We start from the raw sequence: 21053 nt of genomic DNA, 5'->3' as shown, positions 1-21053 counted from the left end.
CCTTCTCATGCCTAAGACTCCCAAATTGTTGAGCCTTCCCAGAAGCACCATTGATTTTGTTACTTTCCAGATACATTCTATGCATGTATAGTCATATATAAATTTCAGTATTTACTTTCCATTTTGGTGGGGGGTTAGGAGTTTGTTGTTGTTGTTTTAAAGAAAGAAAGAGAGCAGTCGGGGCAGAGGGAGAGAATCTCAAGCAGGGCTTGATCCCATGACCTGAGCCAAAATCAAGAGTTGGACTTCAACTGACTGAGCCACCCAGGCTCCCCTCTTTTTTTCTTTTTGTTTTGTTTAATAGCTGACTTTTTCAGTACTGTCTGTTTTCTTTTATACAGCGACTATTTTTAAATTTTGTAAATAATGTTTTTCTTTCATTTCTGAGCTTTGTCAGCACTGTCCTACCATTGTATCATCAGTCTTCTTTGAAGTCAGTTAACTATTATTCAAGCTTGTTTTCATTATATTGGCCATGTTGTCTGTAATTGACTTTAAGGAAAAATGGTTTCTCAGTTTCTTCTGTTTGGTATTTTTTGGTGTGTGTGTGTGTGTGTGTGTGTGTGTGTGTGTGTGTGTGTGTGTTTAATTTGTTGATGTATTATATTCTTTTTTTTAAGATTTTATTTATTTGAGAGTTAGAGAGAGAGAAAGAGAGAGCAAGAAGGAGGAACAGAGAGAGAGGGACGAGCAGACTCTGTACTGAGCACAGAACCTGACACGGGGCCCCATATCACGACCCTGAGATCATGACCTGAGCTGAAATCAAGAGTCAGACGCTTAACCGACTGAGCCACCCAGGCACCCCTTACTTGCATCCCTTTGTTCATATTTTCTTATAATTTCTTTGCCTGTATCACATATTGTGTCTCTTCTCATTATCGCTAATCTTGGAATAAGTGGTATCTTTTCTGGGCCAGATTTCTGCTTAACAATAGTACTTCAGTTTGAGCCAGGGCACTGAGCTGGAAAATCACGCCTGTAAAATTTGGGTCTGTTACGCAAACTTACACTTTACTTTTGGGTCTATCTCTGCTCATTGATAGCGGAAGATATTTTTGACTCCTCGCAGAAGCCTACATGTCCTTTGCTGGTTTTTTACTTGCCCTTGGCTGCCAAGGATTAGAAATTTTAGAAATGATATTCACGTAGTGTACTCTCCCCCTCCCTGGCACTGTGGGAAGAGCCTGAGGCAAAGATAACAAGTCCACGATGTTCTTCGTCTTAACATGCTTCCCTTGTCACTCTGTGGTGTCACTTAGGCACCCGGATTTTCTTGCAGCCTTTATGTGCCTGTTGACCTTCTTTTTCCAAAGAAGGTACCACTGATTTACCTCCATGCCCACTTTCTAGGGCATGCCACCTAATTTGAGCATATCCTGTATCCTATTTGGGATCTGAAATGGTTTAAATCTCTAGACTCTTTCCTCCATTTGGCTGGTCTTTCATTATATTTGGCAGTGGTTCTCCCATAGTTTCATTAAAAATAAAAGCTTTTCTACTGTTTTCTTGTTTTGTTTTTATTGCACTGATTTCAGAGAAGAAAGTAGAGGTAGAAAAGACTATGAACAATAACTTTTAACCAGGAAACTTCTTACTGAGTTTTGATGAAGAAAAGTTTCCATCAATTGCCATTATAAAGAAAACAATACCTAGTTTTCCTGTGTTTTTATGTCTTTTTAAAAGTTCTTTAGAAATGAGTTTTGCATAGTTAGAAAAAAATTCTCGTTTGGAAGATTTCTAAAAGAACATAAATTAGTAAACATGCTATTTTTTTTTTAAATGTAGACATTTGCAATAATAATAGTTTTTTTTTTTTTTGGTTTATTTTTTTCTGCAGTGAAATCAGTGTTGGATATTTAGACTCAACTCTCTTTTTTGAAAACCAGAGTGGGGAACAAAAAATGAAGCATACTCTTAGGAAGACAAATGGCAGAATGGGTTTGAGATAAGCTGCCTTTCTCTGTAGTACATACATAAAAGTACAATAAGCTTTGACTTCCGCTGCTCAGTTTGTTGAATGAGTTTTGGCTTTAAGTGACTTTAATGAGTCAAATAAATAATAGGTTTAGGGAACTTTTTGTAAAAAGCAAAGGCTTTTCATCTTCCCTCCTGGCACATCATCACAAGGGTGATCTGATGATCAGAAATTCTTTTTTTTTTTTTTTTTTTTAAATGCTGTCCGAGGGACTGAGGAATTGCTTCCCGAGAAGATGCGTTAGAGGGATGGTGTGATTCCATGCCTGGTCTGTTGATAAAGTTTTACAGGTGTCCCAGCTCAGCTGGATATGTTCCTGGTGCTTATTTATCCAGTCAGCAATCGACTCCATTCACTGAGCTCAGAAGACAGGCAGCATCCTGTTTTTTATACCGTCGTAGAGGTTATCTTTGACCACATGCCATTGACCATTTTGAATTAGAGGAAGTAGATTACATATCTTATATAAAATCTGATTAATTGATCAATTCAGTGGTTATTAAATTTGCTTACGTTCTTAAATATTTTGTAGGTAACCTACACTGGAGTGTTCTCCTTGATGAAAATTCATCCACATTTCTTTAGTCTGTTCTTACTTTATTTTCTAAGTAAATTAAGTAGCTGCCCATAGAATTTGATCCTACCCTCTCCTTAGAAACCCTATTCTTTCTCCTCCCCATACTCAAGTTCTTTCTAATATTATTTAAGCCATTCCACACATCAATACCATACTGTTTTATCACGTCTGAAATCCCACTGTAAAAATTTGCAGGTGTAAAAATGCACATTGTACTCCATTCTCTGTTGTGCGGCAGACATATCTCTCTTTGCAGGTATGTTTTTAACATAGGAAAATGTTAATCCCAAGAATATTACATTTGGAAAGGTCAAGGCAACCACAGGGGAATTTTCTTAAAGCTGCTAATTACAACCCTAAGTTACGCAGTGTTTCCCTATTACTCAGATGGCATAGGAGACATAGGGGACGTATATTAACAGTAGGCAGATGTTTTGCTCACTTTTAAATTATGTTTTGAAGCCGGCATTACAGAATGCCTATAAAACTAAACAATTATAGATAATTTTGAAGACAGACTAAAATTTGAGTTTTGAGTTACGATTTATCATTTACGTACTAAAATACTAGTCCGTGTTAGTCACTTAAAACCTCTGCCATTTTGTTTGTTAGTCCTAAAATATTCTAATTAGACCGATAATATATTTGGCAAGTTGAGAACAGTTTGTGTGTGTGTGCGCACGCAGGTGCATACAACCATTTCCCACACACGTGCAATTGTAGAGAGAGAAATAAAAAGAATCTCAGTCAAATTCGATTTTCAGCCCCGGGAAATCGAACCCCACGTTGGGCTCCGGGCTCAGTGCAGAGTCTCATGTTCTCTCTCTCTCTAAAATAAATATCTTTTAAAAAATTAAATAATTTCCCTAGCTAATAATTTCCTAAAGGAGAAAAACTGTTCACTCTTATTTCATCTTTTAACAAAGGAAAAAAAATGAGGTCAGAATGTGGTATGATAAATGCCTTTGCTCCGTCTTTGTGATAGAGTTTAATAGTAATACTGTCAAATGCATATAAAACGGTATGGGCTGCCAGATCAGCTTTGTTTCAAGTTTCACTTCTTTTCAGCCCAGGGAAGAAACAAGATCCACCTCTAAGCATCCATTTGTTTGCACGTCTGTGGACCATAGACTCCGCAGTCGATCCCTGTGGAGCATTCATCCGCTGGCCGCCCCGCTCCACCTGAAGGAGCACAGGAGAAAACATTACATTAAAGCCCAAAAGGACACGGCCACCCTAGGCTGGCTTTGCTTAACGTAGCTCTCAGTCCTTCAGCTCACCTTGTCCTTTCGAAATGAAACCTTTAGGTCTGACCTTAGAATGGGTGCTTTCTTTGAGGGAAAATCATTCATCAATATAATAAGAATAGGTGAGATGACCAAGTGAAAGAACTAAGACAATAGAATGAGTTTTTTAAAATCACCATTTTGTTAAATGTTTAAGATTTTTTTTAATGAGTCTGTTTCCGAGAATCAGTACAGTAACAGCAGGTTTCCGCAGATGTCAGAGTCTCAGAGTCTGATGTACTTGTTTCTAATGGGTAGTTTATGGCCTTTTTTTTTTTTTTTTTTTTAGTGAGGGTGCCGATCATTCATGAGTTAGTTTAATTTATTCCTTGAACAGGTGTTGAGTGTCCAGTAAGCAAGCAGGCACTGTGCCGAGAGTGTCTCCCAAGCATTAGTCCCGAAATACAGCTAAACTTTGTCTTGTGTTGCATTTGACATTTAGAACACAAATTTCAGTAAATGCCAGAGTTTTACTCTGAAGATGTAGCAATTTCCTCTCTTTGAAACTGTTTGTCCTTTTTGGTTCTTTTACAGTTCAGTCAAGAAAACATTTATACAAACTTCTGGAGGCAGATTCCCATAACCAAATTGTGTAAATCAAATATAACCCCGCAGTTCTACGAGAACAGGATGTGATTCATACCTTGCTCAATGTCTTCGTTTCTGGTTTTTTGCTTGATTTTTTTTTCTTTTACTAGTGTGGGATGCGTTGGCTCTAATGTCAGTCGCATCAGCTTGCATTTATTATGTGGCTCCTCTGTCTGAAAGAACACCAGATAAATAACTATGTTTTCTTCATCACGTCACTGAAACGGGGTCCAACGTAGTCATAGAAAAATTAAAATCATTTTTGTAAAGTCATTGCTATATAGGTGTTGTCGATGTGGTCTCACCCTGAATGGTATTCCCCAAACTTGGGATCATTTGTTTTCTACTACTTATGGAGAACTTCACTCTTTGAGATGCTCTTTAAATGTTGTGTCCTGAATGTATATAACAAGAGACCATAAGTGTGCATGAGTAAGGATTGATTAAGGAAATGAATTTTCAGATTCTCAACTTCTGTATATGCTCTTGCCTGGGAGAATGCTTGCTCTGAATGGGCATGCCTGTTCTCCTTTCCTGCCTCCCCTTTGGGAGTTATTCACACCTGTCCCCATCGTAAGTCTTCCCTGCCACATGGTCCAGAAATGCAGAAGTTCCCAGGTGCTAAGGGGGAAACTCCATTAGTCAAGGCATCATAGATAGATAGATTCCATCTATCTCATCAGTAGATCCATTTCCAATAAAACTTTTAAAAAAATTTTTTATGTTCTAAAAATGTTATTTATGGGGCACCTGGGTGGCTCAATCGGTTAAGCATCTGCCTTTGGCTCAGGGTCCTGGGATGGAGTCCATGTTGGGCTCTCTGCTCAGTGGAGAGTCTGCTTCTCCCTCTGCCTGCTGCTCCCCCTGCTTGGGCGCTCTCCCTCTCTCTCTCTCTGTCGAATACATAAATAAAATCTTTAAAAAAATAAAAATGTTATTTATAATGATTTATAATGTTGCCCCGAACAGTTGGTTATTACTAATCGTTGTTAGAATAATTCCAGAAGAAGTTTTAGACACTTAAGACCTATGTTCATAGGAAATGTTAATACACATTTATATTTAATTATATAGTTTTATTGCAAAGAAATGTGATAGAGTATTCAGTAAAAACATTCAAGTATAACAATGCATTAGGATAAAAATCTGTCGGAAAGAATGGAGTGAAATATGATTTCAGTGAAAAAAAGGCCATCAAATTTTTTGAATATTAAAAAGGTTATGTTCGTATGTTTTGAACTGAATGATGAGGTAATTATATCATCATGGTTATTTTTATAACCTTTTTGGATACATTTTAAAAAGTGATTTAACAGTTGTGTTTAAAATGTGAAGTTATGTCCTTTGAACTGTTGAAAATCATTTAGAAAATTTAGATTCTAACTTCTAAAATGGAGACGTGTCTAACTTCACATTATCTTAGGAAATAAAAGACTTAAAAAATTGGAAGATCCATGGGTCCCAAAGTCACAGTTAATCAGCACTTACTTATAAACATCATACTTTGATTCTGTATTTGCCTTTTTGTTCTTAAAGGGCTCCTCACCCTCAACAATGTTCCTTCTTTCCACCTAAGGCCCTCACAACTCTTCTGGAGATAATACTTTTCCTTGGGGACAGATCTGTCACTGCAGGGCAGAGTTCGTGCCAACATCCTCCCCCAGGAGCCTTGGAAAATCTTGTTTCACATGTTGGTTTCCTCCTATCAGGATCAGTCCTAAAAATCGGCCCCCTATTTTGATGTCCCGCAGTCATCGTGAACAGCACAGTGCAGGCATATGGATTGCTAGGCTGGTTGAGAAGGAAACTCCTCATGTCACTTGTTGGGAGCCAGAGGGTTTCACCTACGGAAACCGTGACCTCCAGACAAGCCACTTTCTGGGGATGAGGAAAGAACCCTGGCCACCGTTCCAAAATTCTAACCTTATTAGAGCTTCTCAATGCCCTTTTCCTGAAATTACTGTCAAGATGTTGCTCATCGTTGATTAAGAATTAAATCTAAAGGATATCTTTTCATTTGTGCCTCATTTGAATTCTCTGCATTATTTGACAGGGATGACAATCCCTTCTTTGACATTATAGCTCTCCCAATAGCTCTCTCCTGGATCACCCCCTCTGCCTCCCACTTTTCCCTCTCAAGCTCTTTCATGTGTAGCTCTTGGTCTGTCTGCCCCAAGACTCTGCTTTTCTTAATCTGTACTCGAACACTCTCTTTGATGACCTCGCCCTCAGTCTGGTCTTTGGCTACCATGAGGATATTAACACAGCTCAAATCTGTGTTTCCCCTGGTGTCTTTCTGCTAAGTTTCATGTTAATCTAGCAATCTGCTCTCAGTATGGCTCTTTGTTTTGATGTCAAGTATACGTCCCTTAAATGTGAGTCAAGTTGTTGTTCCAGGAAGATAGACAATGTACCCAGTGATTTCCCATACACGCTAACACAAAACATCAACCCTTAGGTACACAGACCTCTTAGGCTGAACGGAAACTGTAGCCATACTCAAGTTATTCACTTATTTCTCAGCATTAGAATGCTGCTTCAGCCCAGTGGGTTGCTTCACTCTCTAGTAGAGCTGCCTTCAGTCTCTTTGCCTTGGGGTCAGTGACTGTCCCCACCTGGGATGCTCATCTTCTTTCTTTCCTTACTTAAATACTCACCCTTCCTTCAAGGCTTGCTCCAATCTTCACACACGCTGTCCTTCTTAACTGTTCTAATACTCATTCATCTTATTCTAGAACTCCATTAGAATGTTTTGTGCGTAAAAATTCATTTCCACAGGAAGTCATATACATTCTTCAAATTCTGCAGAACAACTTCATGCATATGTACACACAGCTAACACCGAAGCTCTTAGAGTATCTAAGTATCTGTGGGTATCTTTATTTGCTGACTTTTAATGCCTAACCAGTGTTTTGAACATAATGGTGTTTAAAAAGCACTTGTTACAGGAATAGTTTAAAAAGTCACTCATTTTCAAAGACAGGGTGTATTTAGTGTTTTTAGAATGACAGTTGGTAGTTGGTAAGAAGTCAAGGAAATAGGAGATTTATTATAATCCGAAAGTCCCAGAGCCAGTGTTCTATTTTGCTGGAGTGAACAGTCACCCGTGGAGTAGGACTTGAAAACGTGGCAAGTCTCTTCTTGTCCCAGTCTGTCCCCCAGAAAGATTCTGCTTCTGTGCTTAAAGTTCTCACGGTTCCTCAGAGTTCACAAAGCCCAAGTAAAAACACAAATGTTATTTGGAAGAGTATTTTGATTTAAATTCGTTGATCAGATCAGTCAGGTTAGTTGTCAGCTTTGAGGAAGGCAGCGAGCAGAGAAATACTGAGGGCAGCAAGGACGTTTGATCGGTGTGTTGAATGTGTGAGAAGGAATGAAGTGTGTGCACTGTGAAAAAGTCATGGGCTCAGAAGGAAGCTCTTGAACGTACTGTATGGATGCCAGAGGGATGTGCTTTGTGCGAGGTAACTTCTGACCAGCGCGTGTTGGACCAAGCTTCGCATTTAGTGAAAATATCACTAAATGTAGAATCAGAATTGCCACCTTGAGAGAAATGTTCTATCAAGGGTGCTAAGGGCCTTGTAGGGCTAGTGACAGCACCAAAACTGTATTTCCTTAGGTATTTTGACTTTGTTCATTATTCTTTATATAAGAAAGAAGGAGTCTGATCAAGGAAAGGAGCAAAAGATGGAACAATGAGGAAAAAAAGAATGTACCTGTGTTGCCCATTAGTGTGATTGATACTGTGTGGGTACTTTAAATATTTATTTTATGTATTTTCACAGTTAGAGAGTTACGGGTACCGTCACTTCTCCAAGAAGAAATGGAGATTCAGAAAAATTAGGTACATAGTTCAGTGTCTTGCTTATTAGTAAGGGCTAAATTTGGTATTGAAAAATATCTATAATTTCACTTTCCATGTTCTTTTAAAAAGACGTATTTATTTATTAGAGAAGTGGGGGAGGGGCAGAGAGAGAGAGAGAGAAATCTCAAGCAGACTCCCCGCTGAGCACTGAGACACAGGCTTCATTTGCTCCATCTCAGGACCCTGAGATCATGACCTGAGCCAAAACCAGGAGTGGGATTGCTTAACCGACTGAGCCACCCAGGTGCCCCTCCATGCTTTTTAAATTTTTATTTTTACAAAATTCCAGTTAGAATGAGAAAGGAGTGAAAGGCAAAGAGAGAAACAGCATGAGAGGTTAGATTATCACCCTGTGACTACGTGATGGGAAATTCCATAATATAGGAAGGTAGTCAGGTTGCTGTGTTGTTAGTAACATCAACCAAGTTTTGAATTTTTTACGTGTTTTAGTTTGTGTTCCAGGAGCAGACTCTGAGACGGATTCGTATGCACAGAGGTTCTTTGGGAAGTGGTCCCAGTTACAGGAGCAGAGGAATGGGGGGAATGATAGAGGAAAGGGAAAGAAGCCCCAAAGGGTATAGTATCAAACAGGCTGCTATCGTAGCTTAATCCCACACGATTATGACCCCGAGGGGAGAGCTGGGTATTGTGAGCCAACTCCTAACTATTGCTGATGAAAGCCTCCTTCTGTGGACCATTAAATCGCCCAGTATTTCCAGCCTGTTTTCCAGCCTTCACAGGGTGGGCTGGGCTCAGGCAGCCGGGGCCAGCCTTCATGCAAAGAGCAGGGGCTGATGGCTGGAAGTTGATGGCAGGTCCTGAAGTCATCTGCTACATTAAGGAAAACATCGCGCTGAAAGGACACTAGGCTGTGGATGGAGTCGCGGGAAATGCCAGGAGACTGACAGTCAACTAGTCTAGAAAAATTCCCTGAACTCCTTCATGGAATGCATTTGTGACCACCAGTAGGTCCCCTCCCCACCCCCACCCTCCACACAAAATAGTGAAAGCTGTGCCTAGCCCATCCACAGTCAGCCCTGAACACAGAGCACCCACATTAGCACCCCTGCTCTGGCTGCTTCTGACATTTGATCTTCCGTAATGTTCCTCTCTGCCAGAGAGTTTCTTTAGTCCGTCATCTCTAGAAATCTGATCGGCAACACATGGGTCGTTTGCCTGAGCTCGAGCTGCGAGACAGCCTCAAAGAGTGAGCATGGAACTTTAGCTCCTCTGGTGGGAGGCACACTCTGACCCTCCCATCAAAGCACACAAATCTGTGAGAGGTGCTTCTGGAATCCTCGCGAAGAAGTTAAGATACCGATTCTCTCGGCAAAGAGTAGCAAATATCCATGATATGCAGTTAATGTTTTTTAACTCCCAATTTTAAATGACTGTGTTGGACCAGCCTTCAGAAATAAGCTGTGCCCCAAAGAACTCCATCAGGAAGGGTAAAAGGGGTGTTTGGTGGGAAGTCTCAGATTTCATTGAGGAGGTCCCCTGACTCCTTATGCTCCGTCTTAGCTCGGTCGTGTTTTTGTGCCACTGTTGTTTTTCTGGGTCAAAATTCTTAACTCCCCTGGCTCTTCCCTTTACTTCCTTTTTTTTTTTTCTTTTGACATATAAGAAACTTCCCTGTACGAAGGAGTCTTTCTGCAAATGCATCCCCAGGGCACCATTAAAAACCCAGAGCAGCAAGCTCTTCTCCCTCTGCTGATCTGTGAGTCACTCCCTCTGTCGTTCTGTGCGTCCTGAGCCCGAGCCTACCCATAACCCTGTGAAGGCAATTCACTTTGACAGTACTGCACTGTGTGCCAAGAACGGTCTGAGGCAAAGGAAGAGGTAAAATATGAAGATAAGAGGGAATTGGCCTCAAGGGAGCTTATAACCTCACGGAGTCCCTAAGCTAGCCAAGTGTGTAAGTGACTGTGCTCTAAGGGCATTCGGGAGGAAGAAGATAATCTTCCTCACTTGCAAGAATGGGGAGTGGGGAGAGGGACGAGATGACTTCCCCTAGGGATTGGGTCACAGGTAGTTTAGGACATTTGAACAGCTACTACTTGAAGTTTTGGGAAAAATTTGGATATAAGAGTTGTTAAGATGTTGATGGGATGTGTCTGAGAAAGATTAGATGGCCTCGTTTGGTCAGAATATTCAGTGTGCATAGAGTAAGAGGGAGACACAGGCAGAAACGTAGCATGTCACTAGTTACCATGGGCAGATCAAGGCCGCCAGTGAAAGTCCCCCAGGAGCTATGGAAATGTGACCCTCGCTGAGACGTAAGCTGTATGTTTCTTTGCATGTTCGGCAAAGTGCCTCCCCTTCTGTCCATCTGCAGGCATGTAGCTAATAATTTAGCATTGAATAGGAAATTCACTATTAGAAATCACGCTCTCTTCAGACCAATATCACGTTCAAAGATAAAAAGGGTTTGCATGCACTAAATGTTGAAATAGATGTTATTTTACTCAGACTGATCCCTCTTTATGCTCTAGTCTCACATCCTTCTGAATATCTCAGTTTTATAGTGACAAGTACCTTGCAGATAATGAGACAGATAGAACTGTTATGAAAAACATAAAAGTACAAAGCTTCAAAAGTGTCTCTCATACACTTTCGACTTCTGCCACAACTTAGTAGTTAAAATAATGCCATTATACCAGTTTCCACTAAGTATGACAAACTGTTCTAATTAAGCCATTTAAAACAACAATTTTATTCCTAACATATGTGCAACCAAATGTGTTTTTAAATTAATTTTCCATTGCTCTTTTGTGCAAATTAGAGCTTTCATCATTGCAAATGTGATTCTGTAAAATGAAAATACTAGAAACCAGAATTTGTGACAAGAAAATTAATTTCTTGCTTATCGAAATTTGCTCCAGCAATGTTATATAACAAAACAAAAAAACACGAAATACAAAACTTCACTTCCATAATAAAAGTATTAACTACTTTTTAAACATTAAAATCTAATACACAGTATTTTTAAAGCAGAAGTATAAAAATTCTGTTAATTATCTTACTAGCACATATGTGCTTTCGAAAATATTAGATTAATTTGAGAGTATTTTCGCTTCAGATGAAGTTGAAAGATGTTTTTCATTCTCCATTTACCTTATCAGACCATTTGAACATTAATAGGCAAGCTTGGCTTGGGTGTTTTGGTGCTATACAATTATTTATATGAATTTTTAAATGTTTCTATACTTCCTGTTTTTAACTTACATTATCTCCATAGGACATAAAGCTGTAACATCTCAATAATTGCGGTGTATTTTGTGAAAATTATGAATTTTACAATAGCATAAAGAATGAGATATGAAGAATTTCATAGTGTAGTAATCAAAAAAAAAAAAAAAGCCAGAGGTAAAATTTCATCTTAATTTCACAGTTCCTTTTACCTGGAACTCCTCTGCCACCAGCCTATGCCAGTATACCAGCCAGCATCTTTCAGGTAGACTACTGTCATTGGCCTCCTAAATGCCTTCCTGATGATCATTATGCCCTTTCCCCAGTCCATTCTCCACAAAGCAGTCTGAGCTATCTTTTAAAATTGAAAATCTAATAATGTCACTTCACTTGCTTAAAACTTGTCAGTGGCTGCTTATTGCTTTTGGAGTAAAATTGAAAAATGCCAACATGGCCTAGAAGGACTTGGATAATATAGGTCTTGTCAAGGTCTGCAGAGCTCCAGACCTCTCTAAAAATGGCTGTCTTTGTGGAGTCTCCCACACTCCCCAGTTTCTCAAACACGCTCTTCTTCTTTCTAGAATGCTTCCCTCTCCTCCATTTCCTAGTTAGTAACTAAATATCCTTCAGGTTACAGAACAAACCATACCACATTTCAGTTCAGGTCTTTTCCTTTGTTATAGGCTCACCTAGAGAGCCATGTTCCTTCTGTTTATGATGTTGGTTTTAATTAGTTACTAGTAAGAATTTTTATGATTATTGGAATAAAGTCTGTCTCCCTAAACTAGGAGCTCACGAAGGAAGGGATTAGGTATGATTTTGATCACATTTTGGTCCTTATTGTCTAGCAAAATAACTGGCATTTGTTACTAGATTTAATGACTTTTAAAAGATACTAAAACCAAAACAAACCAACAAACTAGAAAGACAAATCCAGCAGTGCATAAAATGGATTTCATACTCTGACCAAGAGGGATTTATTGCAGGAATGCAAAGTTGGTTTAACAGTTAAAAACCAAAGTAATACACCATATTAATAGAATTAAGCACAAAAAACCAAATGATTATCTTAAAAGATTCAGAAAAAGCATCTGATAAGATCCAATACGTTCTCACGATAAAAGTGCTCAGCAAACTAGGATAAAGGGTAACTTCTTCAATCCAATAAAGCTTATCTGCAAAAAATCGATAGCCACAAAATGGTAAACTGAATGATTCTCATTTAATATCAGAAACAAGCCAAGAATACCTACTCCTGACAGTTCTATTTAAAATTGTGTTAGAGATCCTAGACAGGTTAATTAGGCAAGAAAAAGAAATAAAAAGCATCCTGGTCAAAATGGAAGAAATAAAATTAGTTCTCTTTGCATATGGCATAAGCTTAAACATAGAAAAGCAATCCATTAAAAAGCATTAGACTAATAAATGAGTTTATTAACAGTATTTCAGTATAAAAGATGAATGTACAAAAAATAAGTATGTCTAAATACTAGTAATTAAAAAAAATAAAGTAAGAACACAATTACATTTATAATAGCATCAAAAAGGACAAAATAGTAAAGTTAACAAAAGATATGCACACTTGTACACTGAAAACTACAAAACTTTGTTTAAACAAATTGAAGAAGATATAAGTAAAGGAAAAGACATCCATGTTTGTGGATCAGAATACTTAATATTTGTTAAGCTGGCAGCATTTGCCAAATTGATCTAAAGATTCACTGCCATCCCTATAATTCTTTTTTTTTCTTTTGCAGTAGTGAATAGTCTAGAGATAAAACTTTTATAAAAATTCTGGAGATCCAAAAGAGCAAAGAGAATTTTGAAAAAGAACAAAGTTGGAGTACTCGCAGTTTCCTATTTCAAAATTTACTACAAAGCTTCAGTGATCAAGGGAGTATTGTACTCTCCTGAAGGTAGATACATTGAATAGCAGAGTAGAAGTGAGAGTCCAGAAAGAAAGTCTTAAATTTTTGGTCAGTTGACAAGACTACCAAACAATTAAATGGAGAATGTATTTTCAATAAATGTAGAATATCCATATACAAGAAAATGAAGCTGGACTTCTACCTCGTGCCATACACAAAAATTAAATTGGATCACAAACTTAAATATGAGAGTTAAAACTATGAACGCCTTAGAAGGAAATATAGGGGTTAACTTTACTCTGGGTGAGTCAGTGGTTTCTTAGATGTGGCAGTAAAAGTAAAAGCAAAAAAAAAAAAAAAAAAAAGAAAGAAAAAAATAGATCCCTTGAGTTACATCAAAATTTTAAAAAACATTGTGCTTCAAATGATATCGGTAGGAAAGTAAATAGACAACCCACAGAGTGAAAGAGAGTATTTCTAAATCATTTGTCTGATAGATGACTTGTATCTAGAATATATAAAAAATTCTTACACCTCAATAATAAAATACAAATAATTAGAAATGGGAAACAGATTGAAGAAACATTTTTCATATAAAATATGCAAATGGCCAAAAATGGATATGAAAAGTTGCTTAACATCATTAGTCACTGGTGAAATCCACATCAAAACCACAACAAGGTACCATTTCACTCCCACATCCATGGGTATAATCAAAAAGACAGACAATAACAAGTATTGTTGATGATGTGGAGAAATTGGAATTCTCGAAAGTTGCTGGTGAAATATAAAACTATGCAACCACTTTGGAAAACAATATAGCAATTCCTCAAAAATGTGAGCACGGAAAAACCAGATGACCCAATAATTTCATCCTAGAGAGTGAAAATATTTATCCATGTGGCAACTTGTACATGAATATTCATAACAGCATTATTCATAATCGTCCAAAGTGGGGACAACCCAAATGATTATCAGCCTAAGAGTAGATAAATAATATGTTACATATTCATACAAAGAATATTATTTTTCAATAAGAAGAAACGAAGTTCTGATTTATAGTACAACTGGATAATCTTTGAAAACATTACGTTAAGTGAAAAAGCCAGTGACAAATAACCACATATTGCCCGATTCCATTTATATGAAGTGTCCAGAATAGGCAGATCGATAAAGTCAGAGATTAGATTAGTGGTTGGTAAGGGATGGGAGTTTTGGGGGAAGCTGTGGATTTAAAATTTCTTTTTCAGGGGACAGAAATGTTTTAAATTTGATTTGTGGTGATGGTTGCACAACTCTGTGAATATACCAGAAAACATTTAATTGTATACTTTAAAAGGGTAAATTTGGGAGTGTCTTGTCGGGTCATTCGGTTAAGTGTCTGTCTCCTGATTTTGGCTCAGGTCATGATTTTAGGGTTGTGAGATCCAGCCCTGCACAGAGTTCTGTGCTGGGCGTGGAGCTGTTTAAGATTCTCTCTTCCTCTCGCTCTGCCCTTCCCTCTTTTAAAAAAAGGAGGTGAATTTTGCAGCATGTGAATTATGTCCCAGTAAAGATGGTTTAAAACGATCGAATGAGGGGCGCCTGGGTGGCACAGCGGTTAAGCATCTGCCTTGGGCTCAGGGCGTGATCCCAGCGTTATGGGATTGAGCCCCACATCAGGCTCTTCCACTATGAGCCTGCTTCTTCCTCTCCCACTCCCCCTGCTTGTGTTCCCTCTCTCGCTGGCTGTCTCTATCTCTGTTGAATAAATAAATAAAATCTTTAAAAAAAAATTAAAAAAAAAACGATCGAATGAATGAATGAACAAATTAGTATTCACACAGTGTTATACATTGGAGATATTTTAAAATAAATAAAATAAAAACTCTAAATACCCTGTTGTGTATTCAGTGGGTATAAAATGTAAACTCCCCCGATGGCTGTATTAATGAGAAATCTGCATCTACTTATAAAGCAGGGTGTCTGGAAGCCACTCATAAACAACAGTTTAAATCTATAATATGTATGTGAGTATCATCCCTTAAAGGGCCTCTCTTTTTTTCCCAACCTTGAAACAGGACTTGGCTTTTCATCATGGCTCTCTGCAATTAAATCCACTACCACGTCATTAGTGAGCTGTGTAGATTTTCCCAAGCTGTGCATGTCATGTTCAAGGAAGGAGAGAAAACGGATTAAACTAAACTCCAAATGGAAAATACCTTAATAAATATATCTCCTTTGACATGTTAATCATCCCATAAATTCCTTCTCTGGCTGCTGCTTATTATTCTCAACTTTCCTTCCCCATGTCCAAACCTGTTTCTCCATGCCTCTTTCCTTATGCAGAATTTCTTGTTGATATCATAGATTTACTCTCATAGTGAGTGCCAGCTAACACACAGCCCTGGGCATATAGCTTCCAAGTAAGTTTATTAATGACCTTAGCTCAAGAAAACTGCTGGCATTTTGTTGCCTGTACACAAGAAACACTTGGTCTATATCTAGATACTTATAATGAGATAAGTGAATATTATGAAGGTATTTTGAAACACTGACTTTATTAATATGAGTAATTAACATGAACACAGTACATAAACTTTGTAATTTAACTAAACAACTGTTTATTGACAGAGTGTCAGATATCATGGTAGATACTGGATATAACCAAATATGGAAGTCATGGTCCTTGCGTGTAAGAAATTCACAATCCAGCGGCACCTGAGTGGCTCAGTTGTTAAGTGTCTGCCTTCGGCTCAGGGCATGATCCTGGAGTCCTGGCATCGAGCCCCACATCAGGCTCCCTGCTCCCTTGGGAAGCCTGCTTCTTCCTCTCCCACTCGCCCTGCTTGTGTTCCCTCTCTTGCTGGCTATCTCTCTGTCAAATAAATAAATAAAATCTTAAAAAAAAAAAAAGAAAGAAAAGAAATTCACAATCCAGTTCTTTTAAAAGCACGGTGGAAATTAACATTCTTCTAACTCTGTAAGGAAACTAAGGCAAAATGAGAAAACTAAAGTTCAAGATAATCATCTAGTGATTGGATTTGCACTCAATTTCTAATAATAGATTTTTTTCTTTGACCACTGGGTCACACTGACTATAAAACATTTTGCATATAGTATGTTTCTCAGGTTTAGTAGAATCCCATTCACAGATTCCAAAAACATTTACTCAGTATAATTTGTATAGGTAATATTGACACCCATCTCTGTCAGGATTCTTACTTGCCTAAAACAGAATGCACTATAGCTAATTTGAGCATGAAAGAATTGGTTACAGGGCAGTCAACATTGTGAGAGAGTTCTTTCTGTCGTAGTGAGAGGGGCCAGTCTCATTCTGATGCCTAACAGTATTTCTAGTCCCACATAGTCTGGGTTGGGCAAAGAAGGAAAGAGAATCATATATTAATTGCTGACTCAGAGTATATACTAGCTCCCGAAGGATGATTGCAAAACATTTTAAGGTGTATCTCTTAGCAAGGATTATATTTGCCTTTATTATTCCTTTCTAGTGGTCTATAATTCAGGTGGTTTCTAAGTGGTAAGGTACATGGCAAAGCTAAGAAATCCCGTGGACACAAGCCCCATTGCCTTACATCTTTTGTAAGAATCTGAATTTCTTGATCAGAAAGATTAGGTAGGGGGCACCTGGGTGGCTCAGTCATTAAGCTTCTGCCTTTGGCTCAGGTCATGATCCCAGCGTTATGGGATCGAGCCCCACATCGGGCTTCCTGCTCCGCTGGGAGCCTGCTTCTCCCTCTCCCCCTCCCCCTGCTTGTGTTCCCTGTCTCGCTGGCTGTTTCTCTCTCTCTCTGTCAAATAAATAAATAAAATCTTTAAAAAAAAGAGAAAGAAAGAAAGAAAAAAAGAAAGAAAGAAAGAAAGAAAGAAAAAGAAAGAAAGAAAGAAAGATTAGGTAGAATAACATAGTGGTAAGATATTTCATAAGACTATAAATACTGCTGCTTTTACAAGTGTGATGAACAAAAAAAGTCAAAATTATATACAAAATGTGTTTATTCCGATAAGAGCAAACTTCCCTCTGTTAGGGCTATCCTTCATCTGCCATCAGGTGATTTGTTACTCAGGTATTTCGCCACGGGGAAGGTTAGATATTGCTACCATTCAATTAGTCAAAACTGGTGGAAAAAACCATCTTTGGTGATAGCCAGCCTGTGTTTTTGCATCTGTGCATGACGTCCATTCTTTCTACCATAGGCACTTTTTGGTAATCATTAAGCACATCTGGGGGTGGTTGGGGGAAAAGGCGGACCGATAGCCGTGTAGTAGGTTTATTTCATCAGTTGAACCACGAAGTGCATGTTCAGCAGCTGGAATGAATACTCACATAGAACGAAATGACTCCTAGACTGATCTCTATCCAAGAGGAACATTTCTCAAGTTTTTACCAATTCTCTGCTCTCTACTCAGCCTTCCAGCCTGAAAAAAACTGTTTCAGTGATTCTCTTATGTTTAAATGTCAGAAAATATATTTCCTACTAGGAAAAAATACTTTCTGCCTACAAGGAAGTTACCCTCAGAGCCACGCCAGGGTAGGGCTGGAACATCTTAGTAGACCCCTTCAAACCAGAGCAGCTCTACTCTCTAAAACCATTTCCAAGCTAAGTTTGTTTTTCTTTTCTCCCCATTAGACTAGTAAACTCCATATGAGGCTAACATTGTCTGAGGGAGGGTGGGCAATAAAGCAGGAGGACACTGAGAATGTGAGCCACATGCTTCAGAAGTTGTTCATTCATGGCTATGCCACATCAACTTCAAATGATATGGAATGTTCCTGCTTGTATTAGAATTTATGGCTTGCTGGATCAGAAAATATCCAGTTCATGATGGGCAGTTGAAGTCACATGGTGACCTGCTATCTCATGGCAGGGCAGTTAGTCTCAACTACATAGCCCAAGAATAAATTGTGAGCTAAAAAGGACTCTGCTGTGATTCCTCTAGTGCAGTTTGCCTACCACCCCCTATCATGTACAGACACTTCACACAGTGTTCAACGTGCTTGACCAAAATGGCCAAACGACCAGGCTGCTTACACCACAGACTGTGCCTATAATAAAAACTAAGAGTGCTTTGCTTCCTGAAGATAAGTGCTGCGATTTATAATTTTCAGACACACAGAAATTGAGATAGCTTATCAACAACAGACCTTATTCAGAAAAGAGTGAGGATGTACTTAAGAAATGAGAAAAAAACTTATTCAGGAAGGAAGGACTGAGATGCAAGGAAAAATAACAAAGAAATTAGTATGTGTCTGGGAAAATATGCATCATCAATATTATTATCTAATTTGGGAAGTTAAAAATACCAATAGTAACATGTGGGCCACAGTATATAAACCAAAAAGAGTGGGTTGATAAGAGTTGAAGTGACCTCAAATATTACTTAGGTAGAATAGAAAAGATTCTGATTAATCTTTGCATTATGTATGTGTGGTGGAAGTAGAATGGCAGCCACTAAAACAATTGAAATGTACGCAACGTTCAGAAGATACAGGGAGGGGGGCGCCTGGGTGGCACAGCGGTTAAGCGTCTGCCTTCAGCTCAGGGCGTGATCCCGGCGTTATGGGATCGAGCCCCACATCAGGCTCTTCCTCTATGAGCCTGCTTCTTCCTCTCCCACTCCCCCTGCTTGTGTTCCCTCTCTCGCTGGCTGTCTCTCTCTGTCGAATAAATAAAATCTTTAAAAAAAAAAAAAAGAAGAAGATACAGGGAGGAAATGGAATTTAAAAAACAAATCCATCTTGAGAAAAGCAAAATAAATAAAAACAAATGTATAAGCAAAATAGGACAGAAAAGCTCAAAAGGGAGAAATCACTTCATATATATCTGTAATTGTAATACATAGGAAGGAAACAGATTCAGAGGTAAAAACAAAAATGAAGATACTGATACAAGTGATAAAATTCAGATGTGGGCTGTATATAGGAAATATAATTTGAAATGGGCACAAAAGGAATGAAATTGGCATGATGATAGCCTAGGATGACGCTTGTTTGTGCCCTACTCCCCCACAATGAAATTTCGGCATCCATGGGTAAAAGTGTCTTTGAGGTAAGTGTGGGATCCAGCACCATATACAAAGGGACCCAAGAGGAGCCTTGCTCATCTGTTATGCATCAGTAACACGCAGGGAGACCTCGGTCCCAGCTGCGGACCCTGCAGTGGTTTGTAAAAGCAGCTCTAGCCCCTCTCAGCCATGGTGCAGGAGGCCCCAGAGAACACCAACTTAGACAGTCACTCGTGGACAAGAGAACCTTTGTAGAAGTCTGGGTTTCCAGAGAAGAAGTTCCAGCATGTTATTGAAGTAAATAAATACATATGTGGATCCACTGGAGTGAGTAAGAGAAACAGTTTTATGTTACCCATATCACTCTCCCTGCAAGGGAGCACATCTTAGTGCCAAGAAAGATTTTCCTTGGCTCATGATTTATCCCATGGGGGAAAGGGAGAGTGTGTGAGGGAGCATCCAGCTTGCTTTTTTTTTTTTTTTTTTTGAAGATTTTATTTATTTATTCGACAGAGATAGAGACAGCCAGCGAGAGAGGGAGCACAAGCAGAGGGAGTGGGAGAGGAAGAAGCAGGCTCATAGCAGAGGAGCCTGATGTGGGGCTCGATCCCAGAATGCCGGGATCACGCCCTGAGCTGAAGGCAGATGCTTAACCGCTGTGCCACCCAGGCGCCCAGCATCCAGCTTTCTGAACTGCATGGAATGCTGCCAGAGTGGCTGATTTCTCTCTCACACAATCCAGAGTACTGAGCCATAAGCTACATGACTGGGGGACAGGAAGAGGCAGGAACAGTGGTAGCTAGAACTCCTGGAGAACACTGCAGAGATGTGCTTCCTAACTGTATTGTGCATTCCATCAAGAAGCCCACCCGTAACCTATTGGAAATGCCTCACTCGTGATCCCATCAACTGGTCCACGGGCACCCCCATGCTCTTGCTGCCTCACCCCCATCCACACCGTACCCTATGGCCAGCTCTCCATGTGCAGTCATCACAGCGCCAAATGTGGGCTCTGGCAGATCACTAGTGAGCATTCACAGGAATTTGGTCAAATCTGCAGACCAGAAAGGGACCACAGATTTCAGCTTTGGCACCACATTTGAGAAAACAAAAGAGAAGCTGCCAGCACTTGGCTTGGTGCACTGCAGCCTCCAAAGAGGGCCTACAGGGCTAAGATTTCTGCCATAAGAGGGACCAAGAAGTGTAAGGCAGGTACACCTACAGAAGATCTGAGAGAGCCTCAGAATATCAGTACTGATGGGAGGAAGTGACTACTACTTCAAAGAACGTGGAAAATCAAGGTAACATGGCACCACCAAAGGATTTCAGCAACTTTCTGGTAACTGAGACCCAAGACATGAGGAGCTGTGATTTACCAAATAAAGGATTCAAAATAGCTATTTTAAGGAAACTCAGTGGGCTGTAAGAAAACACACAAAGACAATTCAGTAAATTTGGGAAAAAATATCTGAGCAAATGAAAAACGTTTAGCAAAGATAAATATAAAAAAGAACCAGATAGAAATTCTGGAGCTGAAAAATACAATTAATGAAAAGTGCAATGGAGAGTGTCAAAATAGAATGGATCAAGCAGAAGACTCTGTGGGATAGACAGGAACTTTGAAATAATCTCATCCGATGATAACAAGGAGGAAAAGATGAAAAAGAATGAAGGAAGCCTTTATGATCTGTGGGAT

This window comes from Ursus americanus, chromosome 5 (assembly GCF_024610735.1).
Source record: "Ursus americanus isolate L20-20 chromosome 5, mUrsAme1.1.p, whole genome shotgun sequence".
In the NCBI taxonomy this organism is placed as follows: Eukaryota; Metazoa; Chordata; class Mammalia; order Carnivora; family Ursidae; genus Ursus; species Ursus americanus.
The sequence above is the reverse complement of the archived record's forward strand: the minus strand, read 5'-3'. Positions refer to the sequence as shown.